The 26,598-nt window shown below is 36.2% G+C and overlaps 1 long non-coding RNA gene across 1 annotated transcript; it reads right to left on the bottom strand.

Moving 5' to 3' along the window:
- Positions 1 to 740: 740 nt before the first annotated feature.
- Positions 741 to 23,835, bottom strand: LOC137851814 (uncharacterized). Its single transcript, XR_011093494.1, has 2 exons — positions 23,601 to 23,835; positions 741 to 1,119 (listed from the first exon to the last, which is right to left on the bottom strand). It is a non-coding gene; the product is annotated as an uncharacterized lncRNA (long non-coding RNA).
- Positions 23,836 to 26,598: the final 2,763 nt, after the last annotated feature.

The raw sequence follows: 26,598 nt of genomic DNA, 5'->3' as shown, positions 1-26,598 counted from the left end.
AACAAGCTCCAGAGTTAAGGTGTCTTTCCTGATCCACTCTGTGTCTAATAAAATACAGAGTTTGACAAAAACTCTTTGAAGGCATTAGCAGATGGGAGCATATAAGCCATCCCTGGAACCATTTGACCTAATTCTGCCACCAGATGAAAGAACCAAACAAAAGAACAATCTGAGATCACTTCATTGAAAGTACCAGAGAGAGATGATGTTCTCAGGGAGAACAGGAATCCTGATAAGTCCAGGAGGACCTGCACAACAGAGAAGGAATCCTTCATTTTTACAACGTAAGAAGTGTTGATTTCTTAAGAGAAAAATCTCCTGAGATAGACTTGTCACCAAACAATTTTCTGTTTGGTAGGGAAAAAAATAAATAATAACAAAAAATAATAAAAAATAATGGGAAAAACATCCCACCTGAATTATTTATAAAGAAAGGAAAAATTGTTAAAATGCAAGCATAAAAAAATCCAAAATTATTTATTTATTTAATTGTTTTTGAGTATGCAGGAAAACATTTTCACTGATGTGCTCCAGTGGGGTGGGGTTTCTTTTGTCTTCATTCCCTTTCTTTTGTACCTAAAGAGCTTGGAAAAACATTTGGCCTCATGAATTCTCACAGGATCAGAAAGTTATTTGTCCTAGAATCCTGCAGATTAGAAGACAGACAGTCTGAGGATGCTGTGTGAGAGGAGGCAGTGATATTTCTCAGTGTCAGAGTTTATTTGTAACAAGGCAGTAGATATGATAACAGTTGTATTTATTGGGCTTTCAGGCAGAGACATAGATGTAGATAGATACAGGTAGTTATTACATTATTTTCCAACTTTTACAAAAATGGGATATATTTTATACAGCTTACATTACAAATAGAACAGAGATAGTATGGTTCATACCCTGAAGAATTGGGACATTCATTTCAAAACACACTGAACAGGAAATTTTACATAAAGTAGCTCCAAGAGTTCAATCTCAAAGCAGCCTTGAGTGGTTTTGTTTGCTTGTTTGCACGTATTATTGGAAGGAACGTTTTCATCTTCTTCTTCTTTCTTAGGCTGGCAGTCACTGACAAAGCTTCATAGAAGGGTTTGTTAGGAGGGATTTGCCTCACGGGGATGCATGCTGGTAAGAAAACAAGGGAAGAAGTGCATACAGGGTTGAACAGCCCCAATCCTTCAATCCTAAAACTACAAAAAGAACTGAATCAAGTTATTTTTTGGGGTGGGGGGGGTGGGGGGTTGGGGGTGGGAAAGAAGGCAGGACACAGCATGTTGCATAGGTGCTGAGAGAAGATGCTATTACTTGGGACCAGAAAGCTATTTCTTCTCCTGCCCCCCCCCCACACACACAGAGAAGTGGCTTTTCACACAACTATATTTTGAACTATAAAAATCCATACTCTTCTTACCCCTAAGAATATTATTTAATCAACTCTTTACAGCAACAAACACATACATTCCTTCAGCATAATTCAAATGGACATTTTGTAATCCAAAACACTGCTGCCTGCACCCTTGCATTCAGCAGTCAGCTTTCGTGTAATTATGAAGAAAAGCGGCTGGAAACAAATTGAAAAATGTAATAACCGGTTTGCTGTCCATGATTTACATGAAGGGTACCCTGACAGCACAACAGCATTACTAATTAGGATGATCCAAATCAAATTCCCTTGGAGGCTGGGCTCTATCTCACTGCACCCAACTGTAAGAGAGATATCTAAGAAAATCTCCTCTTACTTGTCACTTCAGAGCAGCCACAGTAAGAAACCCATATTGGGCTGGTAGTATCTCTCTGACAACCTCCCAGACTACACAAATTGTTGGTGAGCACCGTGTTAATTCAGCCTGTCATCAACTCCCCGTTCTACCACTGTAATTCAAAAAGATGGAGTACCTGTGATCTCTTAGAGGAAAACACTACTTTAGGAAAACAACTCTCCTGGTAGATATTGCAAGCTACCATACAATCTCCCTTGTCGATAGATGTGCAATAACTGACAGGTGTTGTGGCAAGTGTGGGAGCCCTTCTGGCTCCAGTAAAACGAAACCTCTGTACCAAAACATACACCACAAATATGGCAGTGAGGCTTGTGCTGGCACAGGGACATGGCTCAAAACCACATCAGGACTGTTTGTAGAGGCATGGGAAACAGTAACTGCACACTTTATCTCCCACCTCTGACGTTTTCTCTCAAGACCACTCACTGTTCAGATTTCATATTTTTTACTCCAGCTCTTTTTTTTTATTATTATTATTTTTTTTCCAGAAAAGCAATTCACGGAAGAATTTCTGTTTAAAGAATAAAGGTTGCAAGACTGGGCCAGAGTGTTTGTTTCTGACCATGGGATTGCTAAGCACACAGAAGAACAAACACATTTGTCGACAATCATGGGCTCAGGGTATGCTCATGCCAAAGCAGTACAAAATTACCATTATTCTAGCAAAGACTTCTTTTTTTCAGGTTATTTCATATCCATATATTTGTTCATCTCTATGCAATTCAAAGTAACAGGATGACTAGCATTTGAGGAAAAATATACTATTTCCAGATCAGATACCAGCTGTCAAGTTAGATAGAGAATACCACATCAGAAATTTTACAGCCCAGTTCACAAAAATTTTATGTGTCTGTAATTCAGAGTTTTGTGTGAAATAGTTGTTCAGATATGCCATGCACGGTGTGCCCAATAAGTACATGCATAAAGACCAGTCAAGGATAGTCTTGGGTCAGAGAATAGTCAAATGCATTCTAAAAGTAGAATTATATGATGGCAGAATGCTCCTTATTGCCCTAATGAAAATCTGTATGCAAATTCTAAAATGAAATTTAAATGGATTTCTTTTTTTTTATTTAAAGAAAAATATGAACAGATATACATGCTCCTCTCCTCTCCTCTCCTCTCCTCTCCTCTCCTCTCCTCTCCTCTCCTCTCCTCTCCTCTCCTCTCCTCTCCTCTCCTCTCCTCTCCTCTCCTCTCCTCTCCTCTCCTCTCCTCTCCTCTCCTCTCCTCTCCTCTCCTCTCCTCTCCTCTCCTCTCCTCTCCTCTCCTCTCCTCTCCTCTCCTCTCCTCTCCTCTCCTCTCCTCTCCTCTCCTCTCCTCTCCTCTCCTCTCCTCTCCTCTCCTCTCCTCTCCTCTCCTCTCCTCTCCTCTCCTCTCCTCTCCTCTCCTCTCCTCTCCTCTCCTCTCCTCTCCTCTCCTTCTTTTCCTTTTCTTTTCATTACATGAAATGGAACATCTGACAGAAAGGTTAATTAATTTTAAGTCTTAGATTTTAGGACCAGATCTTTTTCTCTTATATTGTCTCTGGGACTTTCCAGGTCAAAGACTCCCACATACAAAGCATCTCCTTTAAGCCCCAAATACAATCTAAAGAGAGTCCTTAGTTGTTTCTTAGTCAAACTGCTAAAAAAGTAGCTAGCCAGAAATTGTAATGCCAACCTTAGAAACCTGTTACTTTCCTTTTCCTTTTTTGTGTGTGTCTGTGTGAAAAGACATTCACATTATAATATATGAGTATGCAACTAACTCTGATCCAGGAAGTTACTTTCAGTGACCTCTGATCTTTGAATTTAGATCACAAACATATTGAACTTAATATAACAAAAACATTTTGAATGCAGTGGACAGGAAGTAAATTAAGAATAGAAATTTTATGCTGAATGTGATCTTTTTACTATAGCTGTAACATTACACTCACAGCTACGATTAAAATGCTGTACCAAACTATTTTTTCGTTTCCAAATAAAGAGTATTAATCTCATCTGAAAAATAATGATTTTAACAAAGCTGCCTTTTAAACTGTAGCATGAGCAATCAGCATTTTCAAGTGTAACAGTTCCCAGAAGCAGCCTATTTTGGAGGCAATCTTTGTAGAGTAAGATCAAAAATGCAGAGATATCTTCTGAGTTCTGATAAAAGTAAGACTAGCAGATCTTGCCTGTGTTGCTCACCTACCAGTTCAGCCTTGCTAAGATGAAACTGGAAAGTTGTATTCAGCTAAACTTGAAATTGACATCTCAAAAGGCCAGTCAGTTTCTTAGGCATCAATATGCCTATGTGCATTTATAATTTCAGTCACTCCAGCATGCAAATACTGGCTTGCTAGACTTGGTCTTGTATCCTTGTTACTGCTATGGGCCAGCCTTTTTCCCCCAGGAAGATTTATTTTGGCCAAGCAGCCTTGAGTGTTCTCTCAGCTGCTTGGAAAAATCAACATGTCCTTCAAGTCAGTTATGCAATTAAGAAACAGCAGCACAATTGGAGAATATAGCATGAAAGATGAAAGGAAACATATTTCTGGAAAAAAAAAAAAAAGAAAAGAAAAAAAAAAAAGACATGCTGTTTATTGTAATATTAAGGTTGTATATCCATAACAATTTTTTTGCCTCTTTTATTTATTTATTTATCTATCTATCAATCTATTTATTTATTTATTTTAACTGAAGCATCTAAAGATGAAAAAAAGTGAAATAAAAGGAAATTTATTAATTTATTAACTTATTCTTGGTAGAGGTAACTCAATTCACACAGTCACAATGTGATAATGGAGGCAGCTTTGTGTTCAAACCCATAGAGCACAGAGAACTGTGGGTCCAGTCCAGTAATACAAGGTTTTACATGGAAAAGGAGGCCAATAAGACTTCGGTGAGAGCATGCATGTGATTAAAGTGCTTTCCTGGAGAGCAGCCACAGTACTTAGCATCTTACAGGAGCATGCTCTTTTCTTTAGGAAGAGCATGTCAGACAGAAGCTTCTTAATGTGAATCTTAATATCAGCTGGTGTCAATTCAGAGTAGCCCCACTGATTTGTACAGGGCTCTCCTGATTTTTTACCAGCTGAGGGACTGGATCATTGCATCAGCCCATTGATGCTAAAAATCTACCCATCTCCAAGATCAGTTAATTGAATGCATAACTCTCTATTCATTTTCTCCTGTTTTTGTTTTTTGTTTTTGTTTTTGTTTTCCTTTTATTTTATTTTATTTTATTTTATTTTATTTTATTTTATTTTATTTTATTTTATTTTATTTTATTTTATTTTTGGCAAAGTGCCCTTATTATTTTGTATCCTAAAGCATTACAGGCTTGTAAAGAGAGCAAAAGGACTAGGAGATGGAAAAAGTTTGTTTGTACTTCACTCTCCATTGGCCTATTATGTTTAAATCCATTATGTAGTTTTACCTGATGCTACATTCAGAGCAACTGAATGCTGAAGTTCTTTGTACTACTGACAAGTTCTTAACACAATTTAAATTTAAACCCTTTATTAGTCCAGAGAAGGCTGAGGACAAAACAATAGCAGCTCTGGGAGAGTAATTATTTCTGTTCCATTGTCTGAGATGTTAGAGCTTTTGATTAGTTACACTGTACAGTACTTAACAGCTAACCAGCCTCACCATGGTTAACAATACATGAGATTTTCCCTGTCCCAGCAGCACTCCAAGTACTCCTGAAATGTTGGCTCTGTCTTTAATCTTGTTATTCACAAATACCTCTAATTTTCTGGGGCGTGTGTGAAAACTACTGTACTGCCAGCAGCATAGAACACCATGCGGCAGGCTCTGCTGGGAAGGGATCGCTGTAAAATGGATGCATGAAGCTGTGGGTTGTAAGCCATTAAGCTTTCTCAGTACGCTTCTAATGAGCTTATGATAGCGTCACAAAATGACTGTTTTTACTGCAGCCTAGTAAATTACAGTATGTACAAATTAAATCAGTGGGACCCAATGCAAGCTGTTCCTCATCAGGTTCAACACTTCTTTTAAGAAGTGAAAAATTATGACATACTAGAACAGCTATATGTTTCAGTCATGTCATATGCTGGAAGTGTAGTGTACTTAGCTAATTTCTACAGTTATCTGTATAACACTTTTCATTGTGTCCCACAGAAACCAAGTACTTCCTCTCTTGTGCTCTTCCTTCATGCAGCTACATGTTTCAAAATCAGTTGTAATGCAAGTGAATAATAAATTTGTCTCAGTTGTGAAATATTAAATGCCAACAAAATAGATCATTGAGGTCTTGATCCTTCTCCAATGGAGGCCAGTGAGAAAATCCCAACTCATTTTTGTGATCACTTGTAACCTTCTGTATTACATTAAGACTGCTTTTCATATATTGCTTCCTTGGCTGTCACATGGCACCATTAAAAATGTTCATAGATGTTATTTCTACATCTTTACATATTGCCTCAATTCTCTTCTTACACCAGTTTTATTTTGGTGTGACCTTAGAGGATTAACTCCTGGTATTTATCACTCTAAGAAACAACACTACGAAGGAAACCTTTGGATACATTGGTGTATGTATTACATGAAAACATGTCTCTGTGTCTCCATCTCTTTCTCTGGCTGTCTTCCTACACCTCTTTTAATACTACGGCATCTGAACAACATTAATTACAGTTTGCTAAACAGTCTGTACAGTTTTAAAATTGCTGTTACCTTAAGGATATCTACGAGAACTCACTTGGCTCAGCTAAACACTGTAGAGCCATACCAATTTACCTCACCTAAAGACAACTTTGCGTATATTTTTAACTGGGAAGGTTATGGCAGCAACATGTACATTCCTCAGAAAGAGTTTTAAGGTAAGTGGTGACTTTAATACTCAATAAACCTGATGTACATTTGTTAAGAATGCACAGAAAGCATTCTGTAAGATGTCTTTTAGTACAAAGGTTGGATAATAACTACCAGAGGTCCTGTAGGAGGTGATATAGAGCAGATGTGCTGGTGGTGATTCAGAGGGGCTTTCTAAATGGTGGCCTTCAGAAGCATGTTCCAGGCCCTGGAGCTGGGGCTGTGTTTCAGTTCAGTCTCATACATGCAGGGAGGCAGATTGGCTGCATGACTTCTCCCTGTTCCCTTCTCCAGCACCATGCTCTGGCTTTCAAGGGAGGAAATTGGGTGTTTCAGGTAGGAAGGAAATCTGACAAATTTGTTTGGGAGGCAGGGGGAGTAAATGGCTGAGGAAACAGTATTCATCCTAGATGTGCTTACTCCAGGGCCATATAAAATGCTGGTTCTCAATCACTTTTTTACATCCTATGTAGAAAAGTGTAGTATATATAAAAAATGCCACTACTTTGATTTGGCAATGTTTCATACATTCTCTGTACTGGTTCTTCCAGTTATACTGGTAGAAATGTCTATAGTGATCAAAAAATTCACTTCATTAAGGTCTTCAAGATTTGTTTTCCTTCTAATTCAAATTCAAGCCCAGGTTTTGAGAGCTCTCAGGCTGAGGAAACAGAGTCCTGATGCTTTCAACCAAGTCACCCTTTAGCACTCCCAGATCTGCTGCTGTTTATCTGGTTGGTTGTACATGGACAGAGTGAATTTCTAATAGAAACCTCCTCCTCAGAAAGTCCATATTCTGACTGAAGGTTATCAAAATCAGCCAACATTCCCAAAGCAAAAAAAATTTTAAGAGAATTTTTTAGAGAGTTTTAAGAGAATTAATGACAATTTTGAATGATAGCATGAAGTGATCAGGTTGTGGAAGAAGATCATAGAATCGTAGAATATCCTGAGTTGGAAGGGACCCTTAAGGATCATCAAGTCCAACTCTTGACACCGCACAGGTCTACCCAAAGGTTCAGACCATGTGACTAAGTGCACAGTCCAATCTCTTCTTAAATTCAGACAGGCTCGGTGCAGTGACCACTTCCCTGGGGAGCCTGTTCCAGTGTGCAACCACCCTCTCTGTGAAGAACCCCCTCCTGATGTCAAGCCTACATTTCCCCTGCCTCAGCTTAACCCCGTTCCTGCGGGTCCTGTCACTGGTGTTAATGGAGAAAAGATCTACATCTGCAACTTCAGGCATCTGGCAGGCAATAACAGATCCCTTTATCTACCTGAAGCCATGATATTTTGACACTCATGAATGGAACAACATGTTTTCCCTTCTAGTATTCAAGCCCTCTGCTTTCCATTTTCAGTCTTTACCTCAAGTGTCCAGAGTTAGAACTTACCTTTAAAAAGCTGACATATTCACACATACTTACCATTCAAGCAGCTTTAAATAACATCAAGAAAAACACCAGAAGTTATTTATTCTTAAATATCCCTAAACCTACCTGAAATGAAAAGCAAAGTATCTTGGAAAGAGAGAGCAACTATACTGTGAATATTTGATTACAGCAATACTGATTGCAGTGAAATGGAAAGATGAAATGAAAATGGCTGCTACATTGCCATGTTCCTGCAACACTCAAAATTAAAACATGCATGGAGAGCTGGAAATCTGTTAAGAAAATAATTCAATTATGTAAACAAAATAAAAACTCTACCTATTTTTATTAATATATACAAGCTGAATTAACTAGCAAAATGAGGATTATATGGGGTGATTTTTTGAGCAGTTAGAAAAACTTGGCATAATGTCACTTCCCCTCCCTATTGAAATGACAATACCTCTGAGCAACTGCATTGCAGATGGCAATAGTATTTGGAGGAGCCTTCTCACATTAACACTATTAAACCATTGGAACATATCAGGTTTGTGCATTTTTCATTTGCATATTGATCTGAATACAAATAATAACAACTACTGTATGATTATTTTACATACTTGCACAAGTACTTACACATAGACTTTCTGTACACATACTGAAAACAAGGTAGTTTGCTTTCCTTATTTTGTTATATATATATGTCTGTCTATCTGCTACTGGGTTGTGCCTGCCACTAACTGACCTCTGAGAGATCCTTTCAGCCACCACATATAACAGGATGCTATGTAATAATGAAAATCCTTCCTCCCTCCCTCCCTCCCTCCCTCCCTCCCTCCCTCCCTCCCTCCCTTCCTTCCTTCCTTCCTTCCTTCCTTCCTTCCTTCCTTCCTTCCTTCCTTCCTTCCTTCCTTCCTTCCTTCCTTCCTTCCTTCCTTCCTTCCTTCCTTCCTTCCTTCCTTCCTTCCTTCCTTCCTTCCTTCCTTCCTTCCTCTATGGAGAACTGCTTTAAAACCTGGCATCATAAACCATGCATATGTGATACATCAGAGATGATTAGTACAGACAGGAGATTGGAAAACCGTGAAGTACTTTTGAAACTCTGATAGGAAGTGACTCTTCCTGGTTGTTGATTTATTGATGCTGACAACTTTTTTTTTTTTTCTTTTTTCCTTCATTTTTAAAAAGCTGAAAGTACCTTGGTACTTTGAAAGATACTGAAGCCAAGTAAATAATGAAAAAAAAATCAACACAACCCTCTGTAGGATTGAATGTCCCTGAATGTCCCTGCTCCTGAAAGAAACTGTATGTGTAGCTTAAAAAAGAAAAAGGGGAGGGGGGGAGGGAAATGAAAGAAAAGAAAAAATAAAAAGTAAAAGAAAGAAAAGGTTAAAAATGAAAGGCTTTCAGAGATGCTTCTTTACAAGCATCCAATATAATTTTCTGATGCTGACAAAGATCCAGCCCAGAAGCTATTTTGTTTCTTTAGAACCAGAGCCAGTATTATTCAACCTCTGTCAAGTCAAGGTCTGGGAATAACACCACCTTTTCAAAAGATGTCTTCCAATAGCCATACACCAATAAACTGACTAATGAGGGCATTTGACTTGAAAGTGACTGAACACATGGAGTAGTAATTTTAAAGGTGAAAGTTTCTTAGATATTTTCTTTTAAAGGGCATAAGATAATTGCTTTTTTTTTTTTTTTTTTTTTTTTTTAACTAGCCCTTTAAAAATCACTTGCAGCCCTGTTTTAAGTCCTCTCAACACACAGAAAGATGCAACTAATGTATTAGTGGATTGTGAAAGTTGCCAAGAAATATGAAAACTTCCATAGCCTTAGTTTACTTCTAGAACCACGTGCATAAGTGCATTCATCATAACGACAAAGACAAAAAACTCATGTTGTTTTAACCTATAGAAAAGGCTATAATGTTATAAAGAAAAAAAAAATCAAATAAAATGGACCCCCAAGCCTTCATATTATTTAAAAAAGCATATGATTTTTGAACTCTTAAACTTGTACATAGACAGAAATACTGAGAAGCATACACATTTTCAAAGGGACTGGTTTTTGCTTCACATTGGTGACTATACATGCCTTCCCTGTTTCACCTTTGGTGGCCTTGGATCCTTGGACTGTTGACTACATCAGTAAACCAGTTTCCAGACTAGGACAAAATATTGCTAAATTTTTAGAACCCCTAGCACTGTTTTGGCCTTGGTCAACTAAGAAGTACCTCAAATGCTTCTCAGACACATTCTAGGAGTTAGGGGTAGTTTGCATGCAACTTGCTAAAGATTGCAAAGATTTGCTCAGTGCAGAGCTATAAGAGTGTACCGATAGCAGTATATGGTCTGTCCAGGTTTCTGTGAAAGTTTTTAGAAGACATTGCTAAAGATAATAAACATTTCTCTTTTTTTGTGTGTGTGTTGATGTGTCTGATTAAAAATTCCAGATGTTTAGCATAGCCAAGGGACCTAGCTAAAGCTTTGTTTACTCAAGCTTGTAAATATTCGGTAAGTATTTAGTGTCCTATAGATGGACTCTATGGACAGTAGCAGCAAAGGTCTACAGGTCTTCTGATTCTTCCAAAATATTTTACCTGATGATGAAAGCCAAGATAAATTTATGGTGTATTTTCTACCTCACTGCTAAAGAATCCAGAAAAAATTCCATTGAAATCAGTGGCTGAATTCCAGTTGTCTCCACTGGGCTGATGATTTTGTGCATACAGCCAAAGCTGCTTAGAGAGCCAGATTCTCAGCTGGTGTCCATTGACTTTCATGGAGATAAGCCAGGTTGCATCAGCTGGGGATTTTGCCAGAGATGTTGACAAAAAGGCACAGATGAAAAGAGTCAGTTATGTGAGGCTTACAATTAACTTGGCACATTTGAAAGTACCCAAAACACCACTACAAGGGATACAGTTACTGTAAAGTACAGCAGGGCAAGAAGGTAATTCAGAAGATGAATGTTTCTAACCCTCTTAAAAGGCATAGTGATAAGACAGGCTGATATTTCCCCACATAGAAGCTGTGGCCAGGATGACTTAGTTCGATCTTATAAGGATGTCTTCAAATTGCCCCTTCTTTGTGCTTTTAGATTAATATACCTAGCAGCCAAACCAAGAAAGCCACACACTGCTTGAAGCAAACCAAAAGCAGTGTTCTCAACAGCACACTACTACCACTTCAGTGATATGTACTTCACATCTCGAACCGCATCTAATCCGCTGGGTAGCAAAGTAGGGCTCTGGGGCTCCTTGCTCGTCTTTATGCCTGAAAGCATCAGCTGCAAAGCTCCCACATCCACTATTTCTTTGTACTTGGTGTAAAGAAGGAAGCCTCAAAAGGAAGAACAAAAAAAATATAGACATAGTATGTAATAGGTATGCAAGTGAACAGTTAATGTAGGTTTAAATCATCTGCCTTCATCCCTGCTCTGGTTCCTTACTGGGGTTTCTTGTAACATTGCAAAGCATACTGTTGTGAGACCTAATCCTCCAGCTCTTCTGTATCAACTACGTACTGATTTGCTTCCAAAATACCTCCTATACAAAACACATCAATGAATATCTGAACAGATCTGATAGTCTGCAATAAATTATATCCAGAAAAAAAGAAAACTACAGTTTTGAGGGGAAAAAAAAAAATTAAATGAGAAATTAAGTACAAAGTGCACAAGGATTTTATGTTGGAGGTGTGTGTGAACCTGACAATGGAAAAAAAAAATTCCCAGACCATGGGCATACAAATCCTATTCAAATGAATATAAATTAAAACTTGCACAGTACATAAAAAGTCATACTACAGAGCATACAATAGCCTACATGTTGGGATTGGGAAGAGAACTTCTCTGAATGTAAAAACTGACAGAGGCATAATTTCTAGAAGTTTCTAGTAAGACAGCTGATACTGACAACTCTTGCCAATACAATACTGGAGGGAATGGATATTGGTCTGTTCCACTGTGGTATGTGCTTTATCTTGAGGATTTTAATGTAAATAAAAATATATGCTTGCATTGCCTTGTTTTTATCAGTGAAAATATGGTTGCTAATAATCTAACAAGTTAATATACTGCTGCATTTACTTCTGCGTATTTAATGAAACAAATCTTTGAAATTATCCTTCAGTGCAAACAGAGGAAAGACTTGCAAGTATCATGCCATGTGATCCATGGAATGGCGCTGAGTCCTCACCTTTTCCTCTCATTATATGCCTGTTCCTGCTTATGAATTAAGTGGAGTTCCTGCTGTAAACAAAAAGTAGCTATGTATAAGTGTATTGTGCATCTGCTACAAATTAGAGTTGGAGACAGAGTAGTCATGTTAAAAGTACAAAAACTGCTTTATCATGTTGAAGGTCCAAGAACATCACAGAGCTGTATTGGTACTAACTCTAAAGCCTTCCCGCTCCCTTCATGCCCTCTGTGCTATGATATGCTACTTACACTTTAACAGAGGTTTTTCACTGAAATGTTCCCGTCTGTGTCTGCTCTTCCCAAAATTGCAATTAAGCTAAGTTATTATGAACTATATCACACAAAATCAATCTGCTGCTTCTCGCCTCCAGACAGCCAAAGAAAGAATAAGAAGCCAGAAACATTTATTTGAAGTGTACCCTCAGGTCATGGTTTGGGATCATTCTTGAACTCAGCACCCTGTAAGCAATTCAACACCTCTGAAATCCTGTCTTCATCATTTTATGCAGCCAAAATGTAGATCCATGTGCTTGGCTTAATTTAAAGACACGTGTTGTTCAAGGTCACATCAGCAGTCAGTGATAGAATATGTCAGAACTGAGGAAAGTAGCAATCTTGACATCGGAGACTGTAAATTGGCTTATAGCGGTTTTTTTTGATCTTTTTTTAAATTTGTTTTTGGTCTGTCTGTGCTCTATCTCAGAAGATACTTGTGTAAATAGTTGCAATGGCTTGAACAGATTAAATATGCTCTGTATGTAATATTTTCAATTGATCCACTATCATGCCTGGTTCAGCTTAACTTTAGTTATCATCTTTCTCAATTATATTGTTTGTTTAATTTGAAAATCAATTTGTATATATGTATGTATTTATGTATAAAGTGAATATCAAAGCTCAACTGAAGGCACTGTGACTCCTCGAAAAACATCGGTCTTCATTACTAGCAGTTGTCTTTGAAAACATGCTGTTCTGGGTCTTAGAAGGATCTAGAGAGGCTGGATCAATGGGCAGAGACCAATAGGATGAGATTCAACAGGGCTAAATGCAGGGTCCTGCACTTTGGCCATAACAACCCCATACAAGCTTGGGGCAGAGTGGTTTGAAAGCTGTGCAGAGGAAAAAGATCTGGGGCTGTTGGTTGATGCTCACCTGAACATGATCTGGCAGTGTGCCCAGGTGGCCAAGAAGGCGAATGGCATCTGGGCTTCCATCAGGAATAGTGTAGCCAGTAGGACCAGGGAGGTGATCACCCCTTTCTATTCTGCTCTGGTGAGGCTGCAGTTTTGTGCTCCTCACTACAAAAAAGACATTGAGGCCCTGGGGCATGTCCAGAGCCAGAGAAGGGCTACAAAGCTGGTGAAGGGTCTGAAACACGAGTCTTATGAGGAGCGGCTGAAGGAACTGGGGTTGTTTAGTCTGGAGAAGAGGAGGCTCAGGGGAGACCTTATTGCTCTCTACCTGAAAGGAAGTTGTGGGGAGCTTGCGGTCAGCCTCTTCTTGTAGATAACTAGTGATAGGACTAGAGGATATGGCCTCAAGTTGCGCCAGTGGAGGTTCAAGTTGGAAATTAGGAGACATTTATTCTCAGAAATGGTAGTCAGGCATTGGAATTGTTTGCCCGGGGAAGTGCTGATGGAGTAATCATCCCTAGGGGTGTTTAAGGAAAGGTTGAATGTGGTACTTAGTGACATGGTTTAGTGGGTAATATTGGTGGTAGGGGACAAGATATCTTTTCCAACCTTAATGATTCTATGATTCTAAGTCACCAATAGGTCATAATACTTGTGAACATTCTTAGTTATAAGCAGGAAAACAGTCCTTCTTAGCTGCATTTTGTGAAAACCTGCTCATCTCAGAAAGCCCCTCCCTCCCCCCCCCCCCCTTTTTTTTTTTTTTTTACAGTGCTTTGTAACTGCAGGACAGTGCTTTGTAATGGTCAAAATACTGGGCTAAAAAGCAGGCATAACTAACTTTTCTGCTTTGAAGTTAATTCTTTCCTTTAGGAAAACAGATAGCCACTTTATAAAAATTTCCCTATATCTGATTGTGATTTCATGTTGATTTCTCAGCAGTGTAATTCCATTCACTTCCGTAGAGGGCTCCATAATATATGCGAGCATAAATGAAAATACAATCAGTTTCCTCATTTTCAAGATGGAAATCATAATTATTCTCCCTTTGGGTACTGTAAGGATTAATTAGTATTAGTCAGTGCTCAAGAAGTGTTTCAAAAAAATATATAGTGTTAACTATGAAAACTGTTATTACTTGCATGATGAAAGTTCACGCTGAATTGCAAAAAAAAAAAAGGTTTCTAAGCTCGATCAACATAGCAGAAATTTGAGAAGGTTGAGGCCTAAGTTCTGGGTAATTGAGATTTACAACCTTGTGATATTTTGTAACCTTGAAAAAATATTAATTATAATAATTTATACTTTACATCATACTTATTCTTTCTTCCTCTTCCAGGAGTTAATAATCAATCTTTTTAAAATTTGAAATGCACCTCCTTTTTCTGAATTCAAAGGCAGTTTTTTATTCTATTCTGGCAAAGTAGAGAGGCCTAAAATTGTGAATTATTAATGCATGCATCCATTTTAAAGTCTCTTTAGAAAAAAGATAAAAGAGACCTTGTTGTAAATGACAATTAGATCTACCATCTATGTAAGATCATAATATTATCAAGTGGTAACAATCTTATAGAGGAAAAATAAAATAATTAACAATTTTGAAAAGAAATAGTTAAAATAGACTCAGATGTTATGAAGGAATTTATTAAGTTCCTTTAAAGGAATAATGGCCTGTCTACATAAATCTGAAGCTGGGAGTGATTTGAGACTATGAAAACCCATCACGATGACACACACAAAATATTGTTAATAAGGGTTTTTACTTTGAGGGCTCTTTAAAATGATTTTAAACCTAAGTATTCCAACTTAATATAAATTTTACATACTGCAAGTAAATATTAGAGTCATGAAGGATGAGACACAACAAACATGGTAGTGTTCAACCAAGATTGTAAACATGTCATAAACACCTGCAAATTACCTTTTTTACTGCTCAGAATTAAACTCAGCCCATACACATCTTTCATCTGCCCACTTTAACTTTTTCCTAATTTAAACTAATTAGAGAAGCAATATGCAACTGTGCATGAGGGATATGGCAGAAAAAAAATCATATTTTTAATTTAAAGCCTCTTAGGAATCAGATAAACAGATACCTTTGTGTAAAGACTGGAAAGTATAGGATATGTTTGTAAAAAAATCCAGTTCTGATGTGCTCCTTTTTGTCATATATCTTATATATTTATGAAAGTCACCACTTTCTTGTGCTATCAAATTGCAGCTTTTAAAGAAAGAAACAAACAGAATGCTGATATTTGGACCAATACAGAAAATCTGTATTCAATATTCTGGCTTTTGTCCGGCTAAGTGACAAACGGAAATCAGGTCAATGATATTTTTTCAAGTCTGCCCTTATGAAACATACCACTGCAGCAATCTTGGAAAGACAGGCTTTATAATGGTGAGGATTTTGCATACATCTCATGAAGATTTGGAGCCATAAATGGATCCCAAGCCAGAAGCCACATGCTGAGCTACATCCTTTAAAGTTCCCAAGTTATGAGCAATCCACTGCATGTGGGTGGAGAGCTATAAATGCCGATAAATGCTGAATCTCTTCCTAGTTTATGTATCACCGAAAGAATCTAGAGCACATCTAGATTCTTACAAAACATACAGTTTTGTTTATTTCTTAGCTGAACAAAGCTAGAAAAGAGTGGACTTTATAGCATTTAAACTGTTTTGCATATCAATCATCCCAGTCATATTTAATGCATATTTTTGTAGCAATTTTTAATTTTCTAAGTTCCTGCAGATTTTTATATGCTTAATTTCTAAGGTACGTTTTAGACAAATTTGCTTAAATTTTGCAGATCTGCCTACAACAATATGATATTGATGCATAAACACATTTCATGTATAAATAAAATTGGTCTATAGTGAAGGGAATTAAAGTCGGATTGGGATAGTTTTCTTTTAGATACACCAATAACTTTGGTTACTAATATGGCGTGAACACATAATACTGCACTGACAATGAAAAGATGCACAAAACCAGCTGCTGTTTGATGGTTGAATCTTGATCCAGCTCATACACAAAAAAAAATCTGTTTGTTTTTTTTTTGCCAATAAGAAAAGAATAAACAATGCTGCTAATACGGTGCAGTACCATGCACAACCAAACATCTTTTCCAGCACTGTAGGAACAGACTTGCAGGAGACAGATTCATGAAAGAAAATACAAAAATTCTATCAACATTTAGAAAATTGAATGTGGTTGATGACCCAGATTAAGATAAACACAGGCTTTGCATTTTTTATGCTGATTACATAGAGTGTTTCTGTTACAAAACCCACCTACATTGAAAACCAAGTATATATGATAAAAAACTCTGATACTCCTTTTTTTATCTACATTTTTTTTTTCCTTTTATTTTATTTTTTTTTTTCTAGGAAGTTTTTAAATGAAAACAAAGCATTTTAATTCCATAATGTTATCCTAGAGCCTCATGAGGAAAACAATTCACAAGTCAAATATTCTTATTTTGTTCCATCGCCAAGTTCATCAGCTGGACTATATCTCCCATGAGCCACTTTTTTAGGTTGTGAATGGAACAGTGTATGCATCAGAACTAGTGGCTACAAGTTACCCACAACCATGAAAATCAAGCACCCTGAAGTGTTTCATTTGACAGAAATCTTAAATTTCAGCATCTCAGGTATACAACAGTATGGCCGTGGGGATTTTTTATTTTTTTTTTCCTGTTAGAATCTAGGTCTGTATATTTGTAGTAGCAAACTGTGTTGATATTTTGGAAGCTATCTACAGACCATGTACAGTTCTGTACTGTTGCCAGGGCTCTGCTTGTTGCCAGGTAAGCGCTCACGTGACTAGGTAACTGCATGTTCTTCTTTCAGGGTTGTCACATATAGATTTCATCAAACAAGAGAGCAAATTGGCCACCAACACTGGCTGATAGGACAGGTAAGACAGAAGCAAAGCAAGAGAGAATGTGAGATCTATGCAATAAGAAAACTTCAGCAGCATACTGTGTGAAATTATGAAAAGTATACATGTATTTTTAAGAATGGGCCATAAAACTCTTCTGAGTCACTGAATGTGATTATTCATTATTGTTGTTATTTCTAATACTTACCGTGTTCTAAAGATGATAACATTTTATTAAACAGTAGTTCAGCCTTTATTAGAAGGTATTTAATTAAGTGAATGGATTTATTGCACACATTTTTATTAATTGACCTTTGTTAGGTAGCTATAAGGAAAAGGCAGATCTAACATACTGCTGTTTAGCTTTCAAATGTCAGCAATAGAATGATACAGTATTACAACACTTAGCAATTTTCTTATTAACTTCTACACTGAACTCTACCCCAGCTCATAAATAAAGCAGGAGTTATTTCTAATACATAAGAGAACTGAGTCAAAAAGTATAATCAAAATGAATAAGGATAAAAACTAAGAATAAGAAGAGGAAAAAAAAAAAAAAGGAAAAGGAAAAGGCAAACAAATTAAAATAACATGATACACTGATTTATATGACATGTTAATCATCTATTATTTATCCTAAGTGCTTTTTGAGTTCTCATCTAATTTTGCTATAGTGTCACAGATAGACTGTAGTCACCTTTTCCTGAACATTAATAATTGATAGGCAATAGTTAGGTTGCAAATAGGAAGCTGACATACACACTTTGGAAAGTCATGCATTGTGATGGTCTCTCCTTTTGGGCAAAATCTATTTCATCTGCGTAATATCATTCTATACTGCACCGAAGGCTTTGAGAAACTGAATCTGCTCTTTCCAATCAACTTCCACAGTCCTTTCTCCTCACAGCTGATCCTTACATTTCACTTATGTCTTACCTTCTTCCTAGTTTTCAACACCTTACTGAAAGACATTTTTTTCTGTGCATATTTCAGTTTTGGTTCATCTGTTTTGCCTAGACCCAGAACACCACAAAGGAGTATGTGCTAGGTGTTTACACTAGGTTATTTACTTCATAATAAGTGCATATATGAAAGGATGCCCAAAGCATATTCTAGGAATTTCACTGGAAATTTTTGATGAGGATTCTGATGAGGATTTCTGATGAGGATTCTGATGAGGAGAACTAGAGTAAACCTGGGAAGATTAGGGAAGGCAGGGTGATTTATTTTTTTCTACTCTTTACAGACTTGCAGTTCCATAAATGAACAATAAGGATGAAGTATACTGTAAATTCTACTTTTCTCATGAGACAATATTTAACACTTTTGATAAAACATGTTTTGCTGATTTTCACCTTTTCACTCAGAGCTGGTTGTTTCCTTTGCTATCATATTCTGGGTATCAAGGAGAGTATGATTGCAAAAGTCTTTATAATATTTTATCATGGAAATCCGGTGCTAAAGTTCTAGATAATTATATGGCTATATTTCTATTTGGAAGAAAATCATCCCTATGAAGAAAATTTTGTTTTGAACCAAAACTATCTGACTTCCTGGTTTATGTTACAGAATCGGTTTTGTGATACATGGACACTAGTTATACATATATATAAATTTATTTTTGCTTGAATTCTATTTGCTATATATTACAGCGTCTACTTTGCTTTATATTTTTGCTTTCTTTTTCAAAGTCTTTTAAGTCATTTCACTTGTTGGCAAAAATGTATACAGATTTTGTTTTGTGTATGGATTTGTCTTTAGAGCTTTTCATGCTGCCTGAATTTTACTTGAATCATTCATTTCTGACATTTACTGGCATACTTGCAATACATAGATTTACTGAAAAATATATTAATATATTAATACAATATACATTTTAAAAAGAGGAAGGATGGTTCCATAATTCTAAAGTAACTGCGTCAATTTGGAAGATTTTTTTTTTTTTTAACATTTTACTGACACCACTATGTTGTCTATCAATTAATTTTTCATCACAGTTGTTCCTATTAAGTAGTCAGTTAACATATTTAGTAATCATGTGTCCAAACCATTTGATTCAAAATATTCATTGTTGCCTGCAAATATGAAAATAACGTAATTTCCCAACACTTGAGCTGCTATCATAATGGACCAAAACCAGCTTAATTTAGTTGTATAAGTATTCCCATTCGAATCATTTTATCAGTAATGGCTGGAAATGAACCGTGAAATTTAACTGTTTTCTAGTCAACTATAATCTAGAGTAATATCTCTTGTAGCTTTAGATGTTGATATAGAATTTTTTTTTTGATCCAGTATGTTAAATTGATTCAGAATGCACATGCCAACCTGACAAAAGGACTTGGAGCTGATTCCTATTAATCCTAATTAAAATTAGTCCAGGAAAAGTCACTGAGCTCTGTAGAGAGTGAGAAAGGTTGCTAGAGGACTTAAATTCTTTCAATTTTTCTACTTAGGCTCTTAAAAATCGTAGTTGAGTTTTATAAAATAATTCATTTTAGAAAGTTAAAGGAAATGGTGAGAAATAATAAAGTAATTTCTGAGCAAATAGTTAATAAAAATCATTAGTTCTTCCCTTAAATTTTATGGAGTTTAGGAAGGATTTAATTCATTGACCATATATATATATATTTGGTTTCAAAATTCAATATCTATTGTTTACAAGTAGATATATGTCACCAATTACTACACATGATAACAACTGAAATACCATAATATGTATAATTTGATTATAAAAAATTGATTAACTCATAAACACTTGGATAGTAGAACAGGGGCAAACAAGTCACTGTCACAATGGCAATACAGCTTGAATCAATTTGTTCAAGAAGTATTAGCTTCAAATACAATATTAAAAGAAGTTAGTTTAACATTCTTTTTATGGTCTACCATGGGATGTTTTTTTATTAGTGTCATCATGGCTTATTAACAGATCAACTCTGCTTGAGTAATACCAGACCCCTTCATGACATTTATCCATTTTTGATACTTTACACAAAATCTATGTTAAAAAAAACTTTGCCTAGGTTTTAAGTCATGACATTTTCCATTAGGAAATGCCACAGTTACTGTGGCCTGGATAGCCTCAGTTCAGTTCCTGATGTTATTATTTGTCTTTATTAACATATCCCATATTTCATTCCATGACCAACCACTATCTGAACTTCCAACAAGACCCTTGCCCCCTTCAGTTCATAGGCTGGACAGTGCTCTTTTAATGACTAGGCATTCAGTTTCTGTTTGTCTGTTTGTTTCTCATTTTTCATGACATAGCCCTAGGCAAAATATCTCTTGAACAAACCAAGCACTGAAGAAATAATTATCTTTTCCCTTGGGAGCACTACCATAGCAATCCTTCCTGTTCTATTGAAATAACTCACAAATATTAATTCATTTATCTGCACAAGAGCCCTGTTCAGAAGAGAGAAGTTATGCAACAAGCAGTTTATACATGGGGAATTTGAGGCACACAAAATTAAAGTCAACAGTTTTATGTTACATTTTTAATAAATTTTTAAATGACCTGATTTTCATAATGCGTAACTACAGTAGAACTATACAGAGCTGGTCATAGCTTTTGTCAACTTTTGCAGTTGTGAGTACACCATAGGTCTTGAAGCAAATATTTGTATTGCAACGTTCAGATTTATGGCATCAATGTGCAACTCTAAAGGTTTCAAAAAGACTGGTCTGAAAGGGAGGTTCACACAAGGGGCAGACAGTTCTTACTTCTTAGGAGGGTGGCTGAGCAAAAGACAGAGACAGAAGTCTTGTGGAACAACAGGAATGTCTCAGCTTCCCAAGAGAATGATCAACATGAAGGCCATGATGGACTAAAGCGAACAGGATAATGTTAACGAAAGCCAGAAATGGAATGAAGGCAAACTGACAACAAATGGCTCAGCTCACATAGTCATGAAAAACAGACAAAAAGCATGAGATGTGTAAGAAACAGATCTGTAGTCCCAGCGTTACAATTACTCAAGATGGAAAAAGAAAAAAAAAAAAAATGTACGTCTGCACAGAAGAACTTTCCAACAAGGAGAAAGTCTACCATTTGACTTTAGGTGATCCAGATTCCTGAGACACAGAAATTTCAAAAGTGTGTCAGGCAATTATATTATAATTAAATTATTTGCACATTGTATATTACTACAGATGGATAGAGCTGTTTCTACCCATCCGTTTATTTATGTTATATTCTGTTAAAAAGGTCATGTAGGGGATCAGAAAAGCTTTATACCTTATCTTTGTCTTAGCTACCACACTTCATGAAATATTATTTCATCCTGGAAAGCATGAAATAGAAAGATTATTCCAACAGTAGTGCAGTACATTTGGTTCTGGAAAACTTTCTGGTGTGTTGAGTAGAGCAGATAGTGACAGAAAGAAAAAGTAGCCTGTCCAGCAAGGGAAGTCCCAAACTAATTCTTTGAAGTGTAAGAAAAGAGAATTTCCTGAGAAGCCATATGGAAGGACTGCAGGGAGAGTTGAATTTTCCTTGAAATGATAAGACATTGAGGTTTGGGCTTGCAATTCCGTATGAAAAAAGGCATAAACACTTAAAAGACACAGTGATTAGGAAGCTGACTTGTTTCCAAGCATCTTGCTTAATCCCTCTCATCCAGTGCTTCTAAGGCCTCCCCTATTCAGCAAGTTACCTTGCTTTAACTTGGTAGTTGTTCTTTAAATAAAACATTAGCTTTAGGGATTGGATGCCATTAGTCTCTCTTGGCACACTTGCAACAAGAATGGAAAGTGGGGGGAAGTGGTTCACTTTGGCAAAGGTAGTACCCTGGAACTACAATGCGATCCTTTCCAGCCTGATATGAGTAATAGCAGGATAGAAAACTATTGAACTATGCAGTGAATTTGTGTCAAACTCACTTTTGAAGTGGAAAACTCACAAAACACATTTCTATTCATTCTATTTGGTAAATCACATCTTGAATCCAACCATAGCTGCAGAGAATTTGGGAATTTAATTTATTTTGAATGTTATATTCTAGTATTCTAGTGAATACTAGAATATATTAGTATTCTAATGAACTTAGAACTACTGTGTTAGAACAAAGTTAGTAATATAAGGACAAAGACATAAGTTAAAGGATGATTGTCTTTTTTTTTTTTTTTTTTTTTTGGTAGAATTTATTAGGAATAATATGGACAAAGAATATGGAAAGATGTTACGAGTATGAATTTTTTTAAAAAGAAGGCCTCTGGAAAAGCAGAGACACCAATCCTGAAGATCCTTTAGATTGCGCAGGGCCACCCATAGTTATGCTGCAGTATATCAAAGTGGACACTGACTGATATAGGCATTGAGGGCATTATATTCAGAGGGGTTGTGCTGAGCATGCAACTGGATCTGAAAGATTGTCCTTATTGATCCAAGACTGGGAGTCCAATTAGACTGCAGAGTACCACAAGCCATTGCTCTGTAAGCATACTAATACCCCTAACAATAAATGAAAGAATCTTTGTTACAGTGGAATTTCATAAATCTTGAGAAGAATCAAGAGAGGTCCTCTTGTGTTCAAATAGTTTATTACCTCACTTTAAGCTCCATTCTCTTTCTTACCAGTAAGCCTCTGACCAAGTTCTATTCTTTCTGTTTTTGTAAGATTTTAGTACTTGGCTTTGGATACAGCACTTGCTTATCTTGATTTCCAGACTTTTGCAATTCTTGCCCCATGCCGGCATTACTTGATTTCATTAATACATAATCTTTATCTCAGAATCACAACATTTCTGTCAGGTTCAGAGGAGCTCAGATTGGGACTTTTCTGTTATATTCAAAAACTAATTGAACAAGTTTTGAACAATAAGCATCATAGTGTCCAGCTCTATACCTTTTATTCAAGCAAGAATACAATGGTTTCTGTTTTGTTATTTCCTTGCTTTGTTCAACATAAAAAATCAACAGTCTTTCTCTGTTCATAGATCTCTTTGTTTCAGCTTCCTTTTCTTCAGTGTTGCTTATTCCTTGCTCTGTTGCATGCACACGTTTGGTTAATTTACCCAATTTAGCATCCATTGCATCTCCCTTTCATTTAAGTCTCTCCCATGCTGTGAAGAATGACTGTACAGGTCCATTTTATTTCTCTAAATATTGCTGCAATATCTACAGGAGCTTCTTTTTCCCTAAAGGGCACTGAGACAGATGCTGTGTTTTCCATAATGCCTGTGAATTCTCTTGAGTAACCTTCACTGGGCTTCTGTGGATTACATGACAATCCTGAACTGTTGTTACTCTTAATAATCTGTTGCTCTACTGTAATCTCTTGCTCATCTTTCTTCAATGATGCCAAAAAGTTAAGATCCAGAAAGGACCAAAAATTTAAATATTAGACTAGATTGCAATCGACCTAAACCACTTGGGGGTAAGTATATAAAAATACAAGTATTTTGGCACCTACCTCCAATGGAATTCACAACCGAGACTACAGAGGCAGCATACTGATTTCTGTAGGAATATAGACCTTGATAGGACATTGAAAACTGGACATGGTTTTCAGAGACAGGGTGAATCAGTCAGTTCTTTCAGCAGAAAGCATCCCTCATCCTCCCTCCAGGCTGCCAAGCACAACATGCTGTTTTTAGAGCAGGCTGGAAGAGGGGGTAGGGGGGTGTCTCCTGAATTCCTTTGGAGAGGCAGGGCTATGTGACTCTGTATCTAATAATGATTCTGAGATAGAGACAAAAATATATTATTATTATTATTTTAGTTTACTTTAAATTAAAAAAAAAAATCAAACTGAAATTATTGAGAATTTTATGCTTTGGCAACTTAAATTAAAAATATTTTTAAAATATTTATCAGAGATAATGGTAGTGGTTTCATTTTTATTTTTTTTCTCACTTTGTCTTTGAAAAGTTTCTGGTTTGATTCCCAGTAGGTCAGATTCAATTTCAAATGTGATGCCTTTGCTGAATTGCAGAAGAAAAGTCAGAAGATGATTAAATATGCAGAGCTGCAGATAGTAATGGTCAAGGCTGAGTCTGCAAAAGAGAGTAAAATGTGAAATAGCAATACATGTCCTTAATCTTCTTTATTACTGATGATTTGGTATTTGGGGGCATATATACAGCATTTTTCAAGTAGCAAATTCTCTTCAGGAAGGATATATAATTTACTTTCCTTATTATTTTTTTCTTAAAATATTCCACTGAATATTTCTCCAACTCTTGGCTTGATTTTGAACAGAAACTTCAGCAAAATAAATCAATTATTATCAGGAATAAAGAACAAATGGTAAACTGTATTGGCCATACACATTTCAGGATGCCCATTTTAAGGTGTCTAAAAGAGGCTTTTAATAAATTAAATATTTATCTTGTGAAATTAGGTCAATTTTCAGTCTTCCAAAAACTGAGATACACAAAACAATTACTATTGTAAATTTTGGCCATGTGCACATGCGTGTATTTATCTGCATGTATGAGTATGCTATTGTAATGATTTTAATTTTCTCTAACTTCCCTGAATAATTTGCTGGAAATTCTTCCTTTGTCATGTATAGTAATATGGATTTACCATGTAATTAAACATATGGTGACAGATTTAGTTATACAAAATGCTATTTGTCAAATAATATATCCACTAAATTTCAATAAATGTTTACTATATGCCTTATATACATTAAATAGGTGATAAATTTCATTAGAGAGATTCTCAAAACTTTTTTTTTTCCTAAATCCTAGTCACTTTTAACACGTTTAAATTAAATCCGTATTTCAGTGACTATATTTAAAGTGTGGCTTAAATTCCCTGTAGTTCACCTCAGAGGTTTTTTTTATTTTTACTTCTGGCTAATAAACTAAGAGGCATACCAATCATACCAGTAAAACCCCAAGCAAGCTGCCCTGTATCATACTTCACACTTCATCAAGATTCTTCCTTGTGTAGTAATACTATTCATAGGGTTTTATATTTGTTTGTTTTGTTTCTATGGTTATTTTTCCACTTACCTTAGGAAGTGGGATTGGTTTTTCTCAGCTTCCAATCTCCACTAGAACATTCTGAGTTCTCCAGAAAATCACTTAAAGCTCTTACTGGTTAAACAGAGCTGAGTGAACAGACGTGATTTATCTACATCTGCTTGAATGAGGTGAAAACAGTCTCAGATACAGGGAAAAAAAATACAGAAAGGATTTCACCTCCTAAAATTTGTTTAGATCATTTGGTTATTTCCATTATAAAAAGCATACATCTAGCATTGTAGGCCCCCAAAACTGTCCTTAGAAATAAATTAACTTGTATCAATAACTAGAAAATAATTACACAGCAATTCTCAAATTTAACAGCTAACATTCTCTTTATCACCCATCCTATGTCCCAGTTCAAACTACACTTTCTTTTTTAGGAAAAAAAAAAAAGTAAACTACAACAACAACAAAACAAACAAACAAAAACCAATAACATAACTACAGAGGGGTTTCACTGCTCTACAGGACTCTGAAAAATAAGCAGCAAAATGAATTACAAAACTACAAAATCTGTTTGAGAAAATGCCTTTACACATATGTTCTTGTCACAACTTCACAGAAAGCCTGGAAATTTGAATCATCCCAGTCATCATACTATAATCACGACAATCACTCAAATAGCAAGCATGCATTCAGGATGTGAAGGACAAAACAAGTAGATTCGGTCTCCTGGAACTTTAATGGGAATTCACATACTTTGCTGGGATTTTCCTCTTCTGTGTGCTAACAAACAATAAGATCTACATCAAACATGCAGACGGCTGTTCAGTCCCAATGAAGAAGTGCACACCTTTTCAATTAGTCTTACAGTTTTCCTAAGCATGTTAACATACCTCCTGGCATGCATTTAGATTTTGCTAGCTCCTACTCCCCAAGAAGGTGTTTTCTGCAATGCCATGTGTCTGTCCTCTGCCACAGGGATAGGGTGTTCTTTGTCTATCCTAATGACCAACAGCTATGACATCATGCAAGTTTTCTCATCTTCTCCAAGAGTAATTTCTTTTCTCAGAGGGCTGTTTTGTCCATTCCTAAATTGATAAGGAATCAAATGCTTATTATAAAAAGAATTGAAATCTTCCTGGCAAGTAGAGATTAAATATACTTTGAGACTGCCACCACATGGACATTTAAAAAGACACAGAGAAGTCAATGAGTCATTGAGTTCCTCAAGAAGCAAATAGGATGCAGATAAATAAGCTCCTTCAAATAGAAGATAGAAATTTCTTTTTATTACACACCCTACCACCTTACAAAGCCCATATTATCTATGGAATATGTCAGATTAAATTTCAGGTCGTTCACCTGAAATAAATCAAAATCCTTATATTTTCTGTTTTTACTTTGGGTGAAATCAAACCTAGCTGTAGCATCCAGAAGATTTGAAGAGATGGTGATAGAAATGATTGCATCCAACAACAGAAAGCCTAG

Source organism: Anas acuta, chromosome 2 (assembly GCF_963932015.1).
Source record: "Anas acuta chromosome 2, bAnaAcu1.1, whole genome shotgun sequence".
NCBI lineage: Eukaryota > Metazoa > Chordata > Aves > Anseriformes > Anatidae > Anas > Anas acuta.
This window is presented reverse-complemented; position numbering and strand designations above follow the sequence as displayed.